We start from the raw sequence: 15,892 nt of genomic DNA on the forward strand, positions 1-15,892 counted from the left end.
AAATTGAAAATAAACGACTGTAATAAACATAAGATACGATATTAATGGCCTCAGCTCGAAGAAGAATGTGCCAAGGAAGATTTCCAAAGAGTCTCTGGAGATAACAGAACAGTACGAACCGACAGATACGTTCTGAAATACGTCAGGGCTTATTGTTTTGTTGCATTGTACGACTGCAGATTTGTAAACAAAAATTTCTCTTTCGTCGCTAGAAGAGATGGATGCTTTGGCGACCCTCCTGTGTCCTGCGTCCCTGTTTTCGCACCTTTCCACGGCACGGCGCTGCCCTACCCGCCGCAAACGGCGTCTCGGACACGCCCGTTAGGCCCACGGCCGTCTCGCAGATGTTTGTCGTGCTTGTACTGTCATATGGGCCACGACCCGAGCGGCAGCGAGCGGCAGTCGAGCAAAGTCGGGACAAGTCGGGACGGGGACAGAGATAGGAATGGTGCGAATGCACTGCGAACTACGCAGACACCTGGTGTGAGGCGAGGCGAGGAAGCCCACATCGCTACCAGTGGCGCCCTCCAGCACGACACTGCCACACCCCGCACAGGCCCTCCGCTGGACACCAGGGACAAGATGCGCCCTCCGCTAGTGTCGAAGGCTGCACGCGCCCAGCGAATGACAGGACGTGCAACGAGCAGCAGTGCGTCTCACACACGCGGCGGTGCGCCCGCTAATTCGGCCGTCGCTCCGCTGGGACGCCGGGCGCGCCCCCCGCGCCGTCCTCGAGGAGCTGGCTGTTGCGGAAGGAAGTGCTTTCGTCAAATGCGGCGGAAAACTAACATTTTGTGTATTGGGAGAGAAGCCGAACGCGTATTCTGCCGTGCTCCTACATTACATGAGTGCCAACGGCCATACCATGATGATTGCACCGGTTCTCGTCCGATCACCGAAGTTAAGCATCATTGGGCCCGGTTAGTACTTGGATGGGTGACCGCCTGGGAAACCCGGGTGCTGTTGGCTCCCTTCTTTTTTTTTGTTATTATGTCGCTACCCCTGGCAGCCCAATAAAAAAAGAAAGGTGCTGTTGGATCCCTTACATTTTCTCCTTTTTGCATCGCTACCCCTGCCAGCCCTCTTTTCATACTACCTTTCCGTTGTGACAAAGATGCTTCCTTCAGCAATTTAAACGTGCCAAGAAATCCTTGACAATAACGAAACACTACGAATCGACAGATGTGATCTGAAATAAGCCAGGGCCTCCTACTGTTTCGTAGCAGTGCAAAGTTCCAACAAAAAAAAATTGAAAATAAACGACTGTAATAAACATAAGATACGATATTAATGGCCTCAGCTCGAAGAAGAATGTGCCAAGGAAGATTTCCAAAGAGTCTCTGGAGATAACAGAACAGTACGAACCGACAGATACGTTCTGAAATACGTCAGGGCTTATTGTTTTGTTGCATTGTACGACTGCAGATTTGTAAACAAAAATTTCTCTTTCGTCGCTAGAAGAGATGGATGCTTTGGCGACCCTCCTGTGTCCTGCGTCCCTGTTTTCGCACCTTTCCACGGCACGGCGCTGCCCTACCCGCCGCAAACGGCGTCTCGGACACGCCCGTTAGGCCCACGGCCGTCTCGCAGATGTTTGTCGTGCTTGTACTGTCATATGGGCCACGACCCGAGCGGCAGCGAGCGGCAGTCGAGCAAAGTCGGGACAAGTCGGGACGGGGACAGAGATAGGAATGGTGCGAATGCACTGCGAACTACGCAGACACCTGGTGTGAGGCGAGGCGAGGAAGCCCACATCGCTACCAGTGGCGCCCTCCAGCACGACACTGCCACACCCCGCACAGGCCCTCCGCTGGACACCAGGGACAAGATGCGCCCTCCGCTAGTGTCGAAGGCTGCACGCGCCCAGCGAATGACAGGACGTGCAACGAGCAGCAGTGCGTCTCACACACGCGGCGGTGCGCCCGCTAATTCGGCCGTCGCTCCGCTGGGACGCCGGGCGCGCCCCCCGCGCCGTCCTCGAGGAGCTGGCTGTTGCGGAAGGAAGTGCTTTCGTCAAATGCGGCGGAAAACTAACATTTTGTGTATTGGGAGAGAAGCCGAACGCGTATTCTGCCGTGCTCCTACATTACATGAGTGCCAACGGCCATACCATGATGATTGCACCGGTTCTCGTCCGATCACCGAAGTTAAGCATCATTGGGCCCGGTTAGTACTTGGATGGGTGACCGCCTGGGAAACCCGGGTGCTGTTGGCTCCCTTCTTTTTTTTTGTTATTATGTCGCTACCCCTGGCAGCCCAATAAAAAAAGAAAGGTGCTGTTGGATCCCTTACATTTTCTCCTTTTTGCATCGCTACCCCTGCCAGCCCTCTTTTCATACTACCTTTCCGTTGTGACAAAGATGCTTCCTTCAGCAATTTAAACGTGCCAAGAAATCCTTGACAATAACGAAACACTACGAATCGACAGATGTGATCTGAAATAAGCCAGGGCCTCCTACTGTTTCGTAGCAGTGCAAAGTTCCAACAAAAAAAAATTGAAAATAAACGACTGTAATAAACATAAGATACGATATTAATGGCCTCAGCTCGAAGAAGAATGTGCCAAGGAAGATTTCCAAAGAGTCTCTGGAGATAACAGAACAGTACGAACCGACAGATACGTTCTGAAATACGTCAGGGCTTATTGTTTTGTTGCATTGTACGACTGCAGATTTGTAAACAAAAATTTCTCTTTCGTCGCTAGAAGAGATGGATGCTTTGGCGACCCTCCTGTGTCCTGCGTCCCTGTTTTCGCACCTTTCCACGGCACGGCGCTGCCCTACCCGCCGCAAACGGCGTCTCGGACACGCCCGTTAGGCCCACGGCCGTCTCGCAGATGTTTGTCGTGCTTGTACTGTCATATGGGCCACGACCCGAGCGGCAGCGAGCGGCAGTCGAGCAAAGTCGGGACAAGTCGGGACGGGGACAGAGATAGGAATGGTGCGAATGCACTGCGAACTACGCAGACACCTGGTGTGAGGCGAGGCGAGGAAGCCCACATCGCTACCAGTGGCGCCCTCCAGCACGACACTGCCACACCCCGCACAGGCCCTCCGCTGGACACCAGGGACAAGATGCGCCCTCCGCTAGTGTCGAAGGCTGCACGCGCCCAGCGAATGACAGGACGTGCAACGAGCAGCAGTGCGTCTCACACACGCGGCGGTGCGCCCGCTAATTCGGCCGTCGCTCCGCTGGGACGCCGGGCGCGCCCCCCGCGCCGTCCTCGAGGAGCTGGCTGTTGCGGAAGGAAGTGCTTTCGTCAAATGCGGCGGAAAACTAACATTTTGTGTATTGGGAGAGAAGCCGAACGCGTATTCTGCCGTGCTCCTACATTACATGAGTGCCAACGGCCATACCATGATGATTGCACCGGTTCTCGTCCGATCACCGAAGTTAAGCATCATTGGGCCCGGTTAGTACTTGGATGGGTGACCGCCTGGGAAACCCGGGTGCTGTTGGCTCCCTTCTTTTTTTTTGTTATTATGTCGCTACCCCTGGCAGCCCAATAAAAAAAGAAAGGTGCTGTTGGATCCCTTACATTTTCTCCTTTTTGCATCGCTACCCCTGCCAGCCCTCTTTTCATACTACCTTTCCGTTGTGACAAAGATGCTTCCTTCAGCAATTTAAACGTGCCAAGAAATCCTTGACAATAACGAAACACTACGAATCGACAGATGTGATCTGAAATAAGCCAGGGCCTCCTACTGTTTCGTAGCAGTGCAAAGTTCCAACAAAAAAAAATTGAAAATAAACGACTGTAATAAACATAAGATACGATATTAATGGCCTCAGCTCGAAGAAGAATGTGCCAAGGAAGATTTCCAAAGAGTCTCTGGAGATAACAGAACAGTACGAACCGACAGATACGTTCTGAAATACGTCAGGGCTTATTGTTTTGTTGCATTGTACGACTGCAGATTTGTAAACAAAAATTTCTCTTTCGTCGCTAGAAGAGATGGATGCTTTGGCGACCCTCCTGTGTCCTGCGTCCCTGTTTTCGCACCTTTCCACGGCACGGCGCTGCCCTACCCGCCGCAAACGGCGTCTCGGACACGCCCGTTAGGCCCACGGCCGTCTCGCAGATGTTTGTCGTGCTTGTACTGTCATATGGGCCACGACCCGAGCGGCAGCGAGCGGCAGTCGAGCAAAGTCGGGACAAGTCGGGACGGGGACAGAGATAGGAATGGTGCGAATGCACTGCGAACTACGCAGACACCTGGTGTGAGGCGAGGCGAGGAAGCCCACATCGCTACCAGTGGCGCCCTCCAGCACGACACTGCCACACCCCGCACAGGCCCTCCGCTGGACACCAGGGACAAGATGCGCCCTCCGCTAGTGTCGAAGGCTGCACGCGCCCAGCGAATGACAGGACGTGCAACGAGCAGCAGTGCGTCTCACACACGCGGCGGTGCGCCCGCTAATTCGGCCGTCGCTCCGCTGGGACGCCGGGCGCGCCCCCCGCGCCGTCCTCGAGGAGCTGGCTGTTGCGGAAGGAAGTGCTTTCGTCAAATGCGGCGGAAAACTAACATTTTGTGTATTGGGAGAGAAGCCGAACGCGTATTCTGCCGTGCTCCTACATTACATGAGTGCCAACGGCCATACCATGATGATTGCACCGGTTCTCGTCCGATCACCGAAGTTAAGCATCATTGGGCCCGGTTAGTACTTGGATGGGTGACCGCCTGGGAAACCCGGGTGCTGTTGGCTCCCTTCTTTTTTTTTGTTATTATGTCGCTACCCCTGGCAGCCCAATAAAAAAAGAAAGGTGCTGTTGGATCCCTTACATTTTCTCCTTTTTGCATCGCTACCCCTGCCAGCCCTCTTTTCATACTACCTTTCCGTTGTGACAAAGATGCTTCCTTCAGCAATTTAAACGTGCCAAGAAATCCTTGACAATAACGAAACACTACGAATCGACAGATGTGATCTGAAATAAGCCAGGGCCTCCTACTGTTTCGTAGCAGTGCAAAGTTCCAACAAAAAAAAATTGAAAATAAACGACTGTAATAAACATAAGATACGATATTAATGGCCTCAGCTCGAAGAAGAATGTGCCAAGGAAGATTTCCAAAGAGTCTCTGGAGATAACAGAACAGTACGAACCGACAGATACGTTCTGAAATACGTCAGGGCTTATTGTTTTGTTGCATTGTACGACTGCAGATTTGTAAACAAAAATTTCTCTTTCGTCGCTAGAAGAGATGGATGCTTTGGCGACCCTCCTGTGTCCTGCGTCCCTGTTTTCGCACCTTTCCACGGCACGGCGCTGCCCTACCCGCCGCAAACGGCGTCTCGGACACGCCCGTTAGGCCCACGGCCGTCTCGCAGATGTTTGTCGTGCTTGTACTGTCATATGGGCCACGACCCGAGCGGCAGCGAGCGGCAGTCGAGCAAAGTCGGGACAAGTCGGGACGGGGACAGAGATAGGAATGGTGCGAATGCACTGCGAACTACGCAGACACCTGGTGTGAGGCGAGGCGAGGAAGCCCACATCGCTACCAGTGGCGCCCTCCAGCACGACACTGCCACACCCCGCACAGGCCCTCCGCTGGACACCAGGGACAAGATGCGCCCTCCGCTAGTGTCGAAGGCTGCACGCGCCCAGCGAATGACAGGACGTGCAACGAGCAGCAGTGCGTCTCACACACGCGGCGGTGCGCCCGCTAATTCGGCCGTCGCTCCGCTGGGACGCCGGGCGCGCCCCCCGCGCCGTCCTCGAGGAGCTGGCTGTTGCGGAAGGAAGTGCTTTCGTCAAATGCGGCGGAAAACTAACATTTTGTGTATTGGGAGAGAAGCCGAACGCGTATTCTGCCGTGCTCCTACATTACATGAGTGCCAACGGCCATACCATGATGATTGCACCGGTTCTCGTCCGATCACCGAAGTTAAGCATCATTGGGCCCGGTTAGTACTTGGATGGGTGACCGCCTGGGAAACCCGGGTGCTGTTGGCTCCCTTCTTTTTTTTTGTTATTATGTCGCTACCCCTGGCAGCCCAATAAAAAAAGAAAGGTGCTGTTGGATCCCTTACATTTTCTCCTTTTTGCATCGCTACCCCTGCCAGCCCTCTTTTCATACTACCTTTCCGTTGTGACAAAGATGCTTCCTTCAGCAATTTAAACGTGCCAAGAAATCCTTGACAATAACGAAACACTACGAATCGACAGATGTGATCTGAAATAAGCCAGGGCCTCCTACTGTTTCGTAGCAGTGCAAAGTTCCAACAAAAAAAAATTGAAAATAAACGACTGTAATAAACATAAGATACGATATTAATGGCCTCAGCTCGAAGAAGAATGTGCCAAGGAAGATTTCCAAAGAGTCTCTGGAGATAACAGAACAGTACGAACCGACAGATACGTTCTGAAATACGTCAGGGCTTATTGTTTTGTTGCATTGTACGACTGCAGATTTGTAAACAAAAATTTCTCTTTCGTCGCTAGAAGAGATGGATGCTTTGGCGACCCTCCTGTGTCCTGCGTCCCTGTTTTCGCACCTTTCCACGGCACGGCGCTGCCCTACCCGCCGCAAACGGCGTCTCGGACACGCCCGTTAGGCCCACGGCCGTCTCGCAGATGTTTGTCGTGCTTGTACTGTCATATGGGCCACGACCCGAGCGGCAGCGAGCGGCAGTCGAGCAAAGTCGGGACAAGTCGGGACGGGGACAGAGATAGGAATGGTGCGAATGCACTGCGAACTACGCAGACACCTGGTGTGAGGCGAGGCGAGGAAGCCCACATCGCTACCAGTGGCGCCCTCCAGCACGACACTGCCACACCCCGCACAGGCCCTCCGCTGGACACCAGGGACAAGATGCGCCCTCCGCTAGTGTCGAAGGCTGCACGCGCCCAGCGAATGACAGGACGTGCAACGAGCAGCAGTGCGTCTCACACACGCGGCGGTGCGCCCGCTAATTCGGCCGTCGCTCCGCTGGGACGCCGGGCGCGCCCCCCGCGCCGTCCTCGAGGAGCTGGCTGTTGCGGAAGGAAGTGCTTTCGTCAAATGCGGCGGAAAACTAACATTTTGTGTATTGGGAGAGAAGCCGAACGCGTATTCTGCCGTGCTCCTACATTACATGAGTGCCAACGGCCATACCATGATGATTGCACCGGTTCTCGTCCGATCACCGAAGTTAAGCATCATTGGGCCCGGTTAGTACTTGGATGGGTGACCGCCTGGGAAACCCGGGTGCTGTTGGCTCCCTTCTTTTTTTTTGTTATTATGTCGCTACCCCTGGCAGCCCAATAAAAAAAGAAAGGTGCTGTTGGATCCCTTACATTTTCTCCTTTTTGCATCGCTACCCCTGCCAGCCCTCTTTTCATACTACCTTTCCGTTGTGACAAAGATGCTTCCTTCAGCAATTTAAACGTGCCAAGAAATCCTTGACAATAACGAAACACTACGAATCGACAGATGTGATCTGAAATAAGCCAGGGCCTCCTACTGTTTCGTAGCAGTGCAAAGTTCCAACAAAAAAAAATTGAAAATAAACGACTGTAATAAACATAAGATACGATATTAATGGCCTCAGCTCGAAGAAGAATGTGCCAAGGAAGATTTCCAAAGAGTCTCTGGAGATAACAGAACAGTACGAACCGACAGATACGTTCTGAAATACGTCAGGGCTTATTGTTTTGTTGCATTGTACGACTGCAGATTTGTAAACAAAAATTTCTCTTTCGTCGCTAGAAGAGATGGATGCTTTGGCGACCCTCCTGTGTCCTGCGTCCCTGTTTTCGCACCTTTCCACGGCACGGCGCTGCCCTACCCGCCGCAAACGGCGTCTCGGACACGCCCGTTAGGCCCACGGCCGTCTCGCAGATGTTTGTCGTGCTTGTACTGTCATATGGGCCACGACCCGAGCGGCAGCGAGCGGCAGTCGAGCAAAGTCGGGACAAGTCGGGACGGGGACAGAGATAGGAATGGTGCGAATGCACTGCGAACTACGCAGACACCTGGTGTGAGGCGAGGCGAGGAAGCCCACATCGCTACCAGTGGCGCCCTCCAGCACGACACTGCCACACCCCGCACAGGCCCTCCGCTGGACACCAGGGACAAGATGCGCCCTCCGCTAGTGTCGAAGGCTGCACGCGCCCAGCGAATGACAGGACGTGCAACGAGCAGCAGTGCGTCTCACACACGCGGCGGCGGTGCGCCCGCTAATTCGGCCGTCGCTCCGCTGGGACGCCGGGCGCGCCCCCCGCGCCGTCCTCGAGGAGCTGGCTGTTGCGGAAGGAAGTGCTTTCGTCAAATGCGGCGGAAAACTAACATTTTGTGTATTGGGAGAGAAGCCGAACGCGTATTCTGCCGTGCTCCTACATTACATGAGTGCCAACGGCCATACCATGATGATTGCACCGGTTCTCGTCCGATCACCGAAGTTAAGCATCATTGGGCCCGGTTAGTACTTGGATGGGTGACCGCCTGGGAAACCCGGGTGCTGTTGGCTCCCTTCTTTTTTTTTGTTATTATGTCGCTACCCCTGGCAGCCCAATAAAAAAAGAAAGGTGCTGTTGGATCCCTTACATTTTCTCCTTTTTGCATCGCTACCCCTGCCAGCCCTCTTTTCATACTACCTTTCCGTTGTGACAAAGATGCTTCCTTCAGCAATTTAAACGTGCCAAGAAATCCTTGACAATAACGAAACACTACGAATCGACAGATGTGATCTGAAATAAGCCAGGGCCTCCTACTGTTTCGTAGCAGTGCAAAGTTCCAACAAAAAAAAATTGAAAATAAACGACTGTAATAAACATAAGATACGATATTAATGGCCTCAGCTCGAAGAAGAATGTGCCAAGGAAGATTTCCAAAGAGTCTCTGGAGATAACAGAACAGTACGAACCGACAGATACGTTCTGAAATACGTCAGGGCTTATTGTTTTGTTGCATTGTACGACTGCAGATTTGTAAACAAAAATTTCTCTTTCGTCGCTAGAAGAGATGGATGCTTTGGCGACCCTCCTGTGTCCTGCGTCCCTGTTTTCGCACCTTTCCACGGCACGGCGCTGCCCTACCCGCCGCAAACGGCGTCTCGGACACGCCCGTTAGGCCCACGGCCGTCTCGCAGATGTTTGTCGTGCTTGTACTGTCATATGGGCCACGACCCGAGCGGCAGCGAGCGGCAGTCGAGCAAAGTCGGGACAAGTCGGGACGGGGACAGAGATAGGAATGGTGCGAATGCACTGCGAACTACGCAGACACCTGGTGTGAGGCGAGGCGAGGAAGCCCACATCGCTACCAGTGGCGCCCTCCAGCACGACACTGCCACACCCCGCACAGGCCCTCCGCTGGACACCAGGGACAAGATGCGCCCTCCGCTAGTGTCGAAGGCTGCACGCGCCCAGCGAATGACAGGACGTGCAACGAGCAGCAGTGCGTCTCACACACGCGGCGGTGCGCCCGCTAATTCGGCCGTCGCTCCGCTGGGACGCCGGGCGCGCCCCCCGCGCCGTCCTCGAGGAGCTGGCTGTTGCGGAAGGAAGTGCTTTCGTCAAATGCGGCGGAAAACTAACATTTTGTGTATTGGGAGAGAAGCCGAACGCGTATTCTGCCGTGCTCCTACATTACATGAGTGCCAACGGCCATACCATGATGATTGCACCGGTTCTCGTCCGATCACCGAAGTTAAGCATCATTGGGCCCGGTTAGTACTTGGATGGGTGACCGCCTGGGAAACCCGGGTGCTGTTGGCTCCCTTCTTTTTTTTTGTTATTATGTCGCTACCCCTGGCAGCCCAATAAAAAAAGAAAGGTGCTGTTGGATCCCTTACATTTTCTCCTTTTTGCATCGCTACCCCTGCCAGCCCTCTTTTCATACTACCTTTCCGTTGTGACAAAGATGCTTCCTTCAGCAATTTAAACGTGCCAAGAAATCCTTGACAATAACGAAACACTACGAATCGACAGATGTGATCTGAAATAAGCCAGGGCCTCCTACTGTTTCGTAGCAGTGCAAAGTTCCAACAAAAAAAAATTGAAAATAAACGACTGTAATAAACATAAGATACGATATTAATGGCCTCAGCTCGAAGAAGAATGTGCCAAGGAAGATTTCCAAAGAGTCTCTGGAGATAACAGAACAGTACGAACCGACAGATACGTTCTGAAATACGTCAGGGCTTATTGTTTTGTTGCATTGTACGACTGCAGATTTGTAAACAAAAATTTCTCTTTCGTCGCTAGAAGAGATGGATGCTTTGGCGACCCTCCTGTGTCCTGCGTCCCTGTTTTCGCACCTTTCCACGGCACGGCGCTGCCCTACCCGCCGCAAACGGCGTCTCGGACACGCCCGTTAGGCCCACGGCCGTCTCGCAGATGTTTGTCGTGCTTGTACTGTCATATGGGCCACGACCCGAGCGGCAGCGAGCGGCAGTCGAGCAAAGTCGGGACAAGTCGGGACGGGGACAGAGATAGGAATGGTGCGAATGCACTGCGAACTACGCAGACACCTGGTGTGAGGCGAGGCGAGGAAGCCCACATCGCTACCAGTGGCGCCCTCCAGCACGACACTGCCACACCCCGCACAGGCCCTCCGCTGGACACCAGGGACAAGATGCGCCCTCCGCTAGTGTCGAAGGCTGCACGCGCCCAGCGAATGACAGGACGTGCAACGAGCAGCAGTGCGTCTCACACACGCGGCGGTGCGCCCGCTAATTCGGCCGTCGCTCCGCTGGGACGCCGGGCGCGCCCCCCGCGCCGTCCTCGAGGAGCTGGCTGTTGCGGAAGGAAGTGCTTTCGTCAAATGCGGCGGAAAACTAACATTTTGTGTATTGGGAGAGAAGCCGAACGCGTATTCTGCCGTGCTCCTACATTACATGAGTGCCAACGGCCATACCATGATGATTGCACCGGTTCTCGTCCGATCACCGAAGTTAAGCATCATTGGGCCCGGTTAGTACTTGGATGGGTGACCGCCTGGGAAACCCGGGTGCTGTTGGCTCCCTTCTTTTTTTTTGTTATTATGTCGCTACCCCTGGCAGCCCAATAAAAAAAGAAAGGTGCTGTTGGATCCCTTACATTTTCTCCTTTTTGCATCGCTACCCCTGCCAGCCCTCTTTTCATACTACCTTTCCGTTGTGACAAAGATGCTTCCTTCAGCAATTTAAACGTGCCAAGAAATCCTTGACAATAACGAAACACTACGAATCGACAGATGTGATCTGAAATAAGCCAGGGCCTCCTACTGTTTCGTAGCAGTGCAAAGTTCCAACAAAAAAAAATTGAAAATAAACGACTGTAATAAACATAAGATACGATATTAATGGCCTCAGCTCGAAGAAGAATGTGCCAAGGAAGATTTCCAAAGAGTCTCTGGAGATAACAGAACAGTACGAACCGACAGATACGTTCTGAAATACGTCAGGGCTTATTGTTTTGTTGCATTGTACGACTGCAGATTTGTAAACAAAAATTTCTCTTTCGTCGCTAGAAGAGATGGATGCTTTGGCGACCCTCCTGTGTCCTGCGTCCCTGTTTTCGCACCTTTCCACGGCACGGCGCTGCCCTACCCGCCGCAAACGGCGTCTCGGACACGCCCGTTAGGCCCACGGCCGTCTCGCAGATGTTTGTCGTGCTTGTACTGTCATATGGGCCACGACCCGAGCGGCAGCGAGCGGCAGTCGAGCAAAGTCGGGACAAGTCGGGACGGGGACAGAGATAGGAATGGTGCGAATGCACTGCGAACTACGCAGACACCTGGTGTGAGGCGAGGCGAGGAAGCCCACATCGCTACCAGTGGCGCCCTCCAGCACGACACTGCCACACCCCGCACAGGCCCTCCGCTGGACACCAGGGACAAGATGCGCCCTCCGCTAGTGTCGAAGGCTGCACGCGCCCAGCGAATGACAGGACGTGCAACGAGCAGCAGTGCGTCTCACACACGCGGCGGTGCGCCCGCTAATTCGGCCGTCGCTCCGCTGGGACGCCGGGCGCGCCCCCCGCGCCGTCCTCGAGGAGCTGGCTGTTGCGGAAGGAAGTGCTTTCGTCAAATGCGGCGGAAAACTAACATTTTGTGTATTGGGAGAGAAGCCGAACGCGTATTCTGCCGTGCTCCTACATTACATGAGTGCCAACGGCCATACCATGATGATTGCACCGGTTCTCGTCCGATCACCGAAGTTAAGCATCATTGGGCCCGGTTAGTACTTGGATGGGTGACCGCCTGGGAAACCCGGGTGCTGTTGGCTCCCTTCTTTTTTTTTGTTATTATGTCGCTACCCCTGGCAGCCCAATAAAAAAAGAAAGGTGCTGTTGGATCCCTTACATTTTCTCCTTTTTGCATCGCTACCCCTGCCAGCCCTCTTTTCATACTACCTTTCCGTTGTGACAAAGATGCTTCCTTCAGCAATTTAAACGTGCCAAGAAATCCTTGACAATAACGAAACACTACGAATCGACAGATGTGATCTGAAATAAGCCAGGGCCTCCTACTGTTTCGTAGCAGTGCAAAGTTCCAACAAAAAAAAATTGAAAATAAACGACTGTAATAAACATAAGATACGATATTAATGGCCTCAGCTCGAAGAAGAATGTGCCAAGGAAGATTTCCAAAGAGTCTCTGGAGATAACAGAACAGTACGAACCGACAGATACGTTCTGAAATACGTCAGGGCTTATTGTTTTGTTGCATTGTACGACTGCAGATTTGTAAACAAAAATTTCTCTTTCGTCGCTAGAAGAGATGGATGCTTTGGCGACCCTCCTGTGTCCTGCGTCCCTGTTTTCGCACCTTTCCACGGCACGGCGCTGCCCTACCCGCCGCAAACGGCGTCTCGGACACGCCCGTTAGGCCCACGGCCGTCTCGCAGATGTTTGTCGTGCTTGTACTGTCATATGGGCCACGACCCGAGCGGCAGCGAGCGGCAGTCGAGCAAAGTCGGGACAAGTCGGGACGGGGACAGAGATAGGAATGGTGCGAATGCACTGCGAACTACGCAGACACCTGGTGTGAGGCGAGGCGAGGAAGCCCACATCGCTACCAGTGGCGCCCTCCAGCACGACACTGCCACACCCCGCACAGGCCCTCCGCTGGACACCAGGGACAAGATGCGCCCTCCGCTAGTGTCGAAGGCTGCACGCGCCCAGCGAATGACAGGACGTGCAACGAGCAGCAGTGCGTCTCACACACGCGGCGGTGCGCCCGCTAATTCGGCCGTCGCTCCGCTGGGACGCCGGGCGCGCCCCCCGCGCCGTCCTCGAGGAGCTGGCTGTTGCGGAAGGAAGTGCTTTCGTCAAATGCGGCGGAAAACTAACATTTTGTGTATTGGGAGAGAAGCCGAACGCGTATTCTGCCGTGCTCCTACATTACATGAGTGCCAACGGCCATACCATGATGATTGCACCGGTTCTCGTCCGATCACCGAAGTTAAGCATCATTGGGCCCGGTTAGTACTTGGATGGGTGACCGCCTGGGAAACCCGGGTGCTGTTGGCTCCCTTCTTTTTTTTTGTTATTATGTCGCTACCCCTGGCAGCCCAATAAAAAAAGAAAGGTGCTGTTGGATCCCTTACATTTTCTCCTTTTTGCATCGCTACCCCTGCCAGCCCTCTTTTCATACTACCTTTCCGTTGTGACAAAGATGCTTCCTTCAGCAATTTAAACGTGCCAAGAAATCCTTGACAATAACGAAACACTACGAATCGACAGATGTGATCTGAAATAAGCCAGGGCCTCCTACTGTTTCGTAGCAGTGCAAAGTTCCAACAAAAAAAAATTGAAAATAAACGACTGTAATAAACATAAGATACGATATTAATGGCCTCAGCTCGAAGAAGAATGTGCCAAGGAAGATTTCCAAAGAGTCTCTGGAGATAACAGAACAGTACGAACCGACAGATACGTTCTGAAATACGTCAGGGCTTATTGTTTTGTTGCATTGTACGACTGCAGATTTGTAAACAAAAATTTCTCTTTCGTCGCTAGAAGAGATGGATGCTTTGGCGACCCTCCTGTGTCCTGCGTCCCTGTTTTCGCACCTTTCCACGGCACGGCGCTGCCCTACCCGCCGCAAACGGCGTCTCGGACACGCCCGTTAGGCCCACGGCCGTCTCGCAGATGTTTGTCGTGCTTGTACTGTCATATGGGCCACGACCCGAGCGGCAGCGAGCGGCAGTCGAGCAAAGTCGGGACAAGTCGGGACGGGGACAGAGATAGGAATGGTGCGAATGCACTGCGAACTACGCAGACACCTGGTGTGAGGCGAGGCGAGGAAGCCCACATCGCTACCAGTGGCGCCCTCCAGCACGACACTGCCACACCCCGCACAGGCCCTCCGCTGGACACCAGGGACAAGATGCGCCCTCCGCTAGTGTCGAAGGCTGCACGCGCCCAGCGAATGACAGGACGTGCAACGAGCAGCAGTGCGTCTCACACACGCGGCGGTGCGCCCGCTAATTCGGCCGTCGCTCCGCTGGGACGCCGGGCGCGCCCCCCGCGCCGTCCTCGAGGAGCTGGCTGTTGCGGAAGGAAGTGCTTTCGTCAAATGCGGCGGAAAACTAACATTTTGTGTATTGGGAGAGAAGCCGAACGCGTATTCTGCCGTGCTCCTACATTACATGAGTGCCAACGGCCATACCATGATGATTGCACCGGTTCTCGTCCGATCACCGAAGTTAAGCATCATTGGGCCCGGTTAGTACTTGGATGGGTGACCGCCTGGGAAACCCGGGTGCTGTTGGCTCCCTTCTTTTTTTTTGTTATTATGTCGCTACCCCTGGCAGCCCAATAAAAAAAGAAAGGTGCTGTTGGATCCCTTACATTTTCTCCTTTTTGCATCGCTACCCCTGCCAGCCCTCTTTTCATACTACCTTTCCGTTGTGACAAAGATGCTTCCTTCAGCAATTTAAACGTGCCAAGAAATCCTTGACAATAACGAAACACTACGAATCGACAGATGTGATCTGAAATAAGCCAGGGCCTCCTACTGTTTCGTAGCAGTGCAAAGTTCCAACAAAAAAAAATTGAAAATAAACGACTGTAATAAACATAAGATACGATATTAATGGCCTCAGCTCGAAGAAGAATGTGCCAAGGAAGATTTCCAAAGAGTCTCTGGAGATAACAGAACAGTACGAACCGACAGATACGTTCTGAAATACGTCAGGGCTTATTGTTTTGTTGCATTGTACGACTGCAGATTTGTAAACAAAAATTTCTCTTTCGTCGCTAGAAGAGATGGATGCTTTGGCGACCCTCCTGTGTCCTGCGTCCCTGTTTTCGCACCTTTCCACGGCACGGCGCTGCCCTACCCGCCGCAAACGGCGTCTCGGACACGCCCGTTAGGCCCACGGCCGTCTCGCAGATGTTTGTCGTGCTTGTACTGTCATATGGGCCACGACCCGAGCGGCAGCGAGCGGCAGTCGAGCAAAGTCGGGACAAGTCGGGACGGGGACAGAGATAGGAATGGTGCGAATGCACTGCGAACTACGCAGACACCTGGTGTGAGGCGAGGCGAGGAAGCCCACATCGCTACCAGTGGCGCCCTCCAGCACGACACTGCCACACCCCGCACAGGCCCTCCGCTGGACACCAGGGACAAGATGCGCCCTCCGCTAGTGTCGAAGGCTGCACGCGCCCAGCGAATGACAGGACGTGCAACGAGCAGCAGTGCGTCTCACACACGCGGCGGTGCGCCCGCTAATTCGGCCGTCGCTCCGCTGGGACGCCGGGCGCGCCCCCCGCGCCGTCCTCGAGGAGCTGGCTGTTGCGGAAGGAAGTGCTTTCGTCAAATGCGGCGGAAAACTAACATTTTGTGTATTGGGAGAGAAGCCGAACGCGTATTCTGCCGTGCTCCTACATTACATGAGTGCCAACGGCCATACCATGATGATTGCACCGGTTCTCGTCCGATCACCGAAGTTAAGCATCATTGGGCCCGGTTAGTACTTGGATGGG

General features: G+C 53.7%; 12 non-coding genes and 1 pseudogene across 12 annotated transcripts; all 13 read left to right on the forward strand.

Annotated features, from left to right (window-relative positions):
* Positions 1–850: 850 nt before the first annotated feature.
* On the forward strand, positions 851–969 carry LOC126445960 (5S ribosomal RNA). Its single transcript, XR_007583169.1, has one exon. It is a non-coding gene; the product is annotated as a 5S ribosomal RNA (ribosomal RNA).
* Positions 970–2,096: 1,127 nt separating this feature from the next.
* On the forward strand, positions 2,097–2,215 carry LOC126445962 (5S ribosomal RNA). Its single transcript, XR_007583170.1, has one exon. It is a non-coding gene; the product is annotated as a 5S ribosomal RNA (ribosomal RNA).
* A 1,127-nt stretch (positions 2,216–3,342) lies between these two features.
* On the forward strand, positions 3,343–3,461 carry LOC126445963 (5S ribosomal RNA). The gene has a single exon (XR_007583171.1). It is a non-coding gene; the product is annotated as a 5S ribosomal RNA (ribosomal RNA).
* A 1,127-nt stretch (positions 3,462–4,588) lies between these two features.
* Positions 4,589–4,707, forward strand: LOC126445964 (5S ribosomal RNA). The gene has a single exon (XR_007583172.1). It is a non-coding gene; the product is annotated as a 5S ribosomal RNA (ribosomal RNA).
* A 1,127-nt stretch (positions 4,708–5,834) lies between these two features.
* LOC126445966 (5S ribosomal RNA) lies at positions 5,835–5,953 on the forward strand. The gene has a single exon (XR_007583174.1). It is a non-coding gene; the product is annotated as a 5S ribosomal RNA (ribosomal RNA).
* Positions 5,954–7,080: 1,127 nt separating this feature from the next.
* LOC126445967 (5S ribosomal RNA) lies at positions 7,081–7,199 on the forward strand. Its single transcript, XR_007583175.1, has one exon. It is a non-coding gene; the product is annotated as a 5S ribosomal RNA (ribosomal RNA).
* A 1,130-nt stretch (positions 7,200–8,329) lies between these two features.
* LOC126445968 (5S ribosomal RNA) lies at positions 8,330–8,448 on the forward strand. Its single transcript, XR_007583176.1, has one exon. It is a non-coding gene; the product is annotated as a 5S ribosomal RNA (ribosomal RNA).
* Positions 8,449–9,575: 1,127 nt separating this feature from the next.
* Positions 9,576–9,694, forward strand: LOC126445969 (5S ribosomal RNA). The gene has a single exon (XR_007583177.1). It is a non-coding gene; the product is annotated as a 5S ribosomal RNA (ribosomal RNA).
* A 1,127-nt stretch (positions 9,695–10,821) lies between these two features.
* Positions 10,822–10,940, forward strand: LOC126445970 (5S ribosomal RNA). The gene has a single exon (XR_007583178.1). It is a non-coding gene; the product is annotated as a 5S ribosomal RNA (ribosomal RNA).
* A 1,127-nt stretch (positions 10,941–12,067) lies between these two features.
* LOC126445971 (5S ribosomal RNA) lies at positions 12,068–12,186 on the forward strand. Its single transcript, XR_007583179.1, has one exon. It is a non-coding gene; the product is annotated as a 5S ribosomal RNA (ribosomal RNA).
* Positions 12,187–13,313: 1,127 nt separating this feature from the next.
* Positions 13,314–13,432, forward strand: LOC126445973 (5S ribosomal RNA). Its single transcript, XR_007583180.1, has one exon. It is a non-coding gene; the product is annotated as a 5S ribosomal RNA (ribosomal RNA).
* Positions 13,433–14,559: 1,127 nt separating this feature from the next.
* LOC126445974 (5S ribosomal RNA) lies at positions 14,560–14,678 on the forward strand. The gene has a single exon (XR_007583181.1). It is a non-coding gene; the product is annotated as a 5S ribosomal RNA (ribosomal RNA).
* A 1,127-nt stretch (positions 14,679–15,805) lies between these two features.
* On the forward strand, positions 15,806–15,892 carry LOC126445980 (5S ribosomal RNA; annotated as a pseudogene; the record flags this gene model as incomplete).

The sequence above is a fragment of the Schistocerca serialis genome, unplaced genomic scaffold, assembly GCF_023864345.2.
Source record: "Schistocerca serialis cubense isolate TAMUIC-IGC-003099 unplaced genomic scaffold, iqSchSeri2.2 HiC_scaffold_370, whole genome shotgun sequence".
NCBI classification, from domain to species: Eukaryota; Metazoa; Arthropoda; class Insecta; order Orthoptera; family Acrididae; genus Schistocerca; species Schistocerca serialis.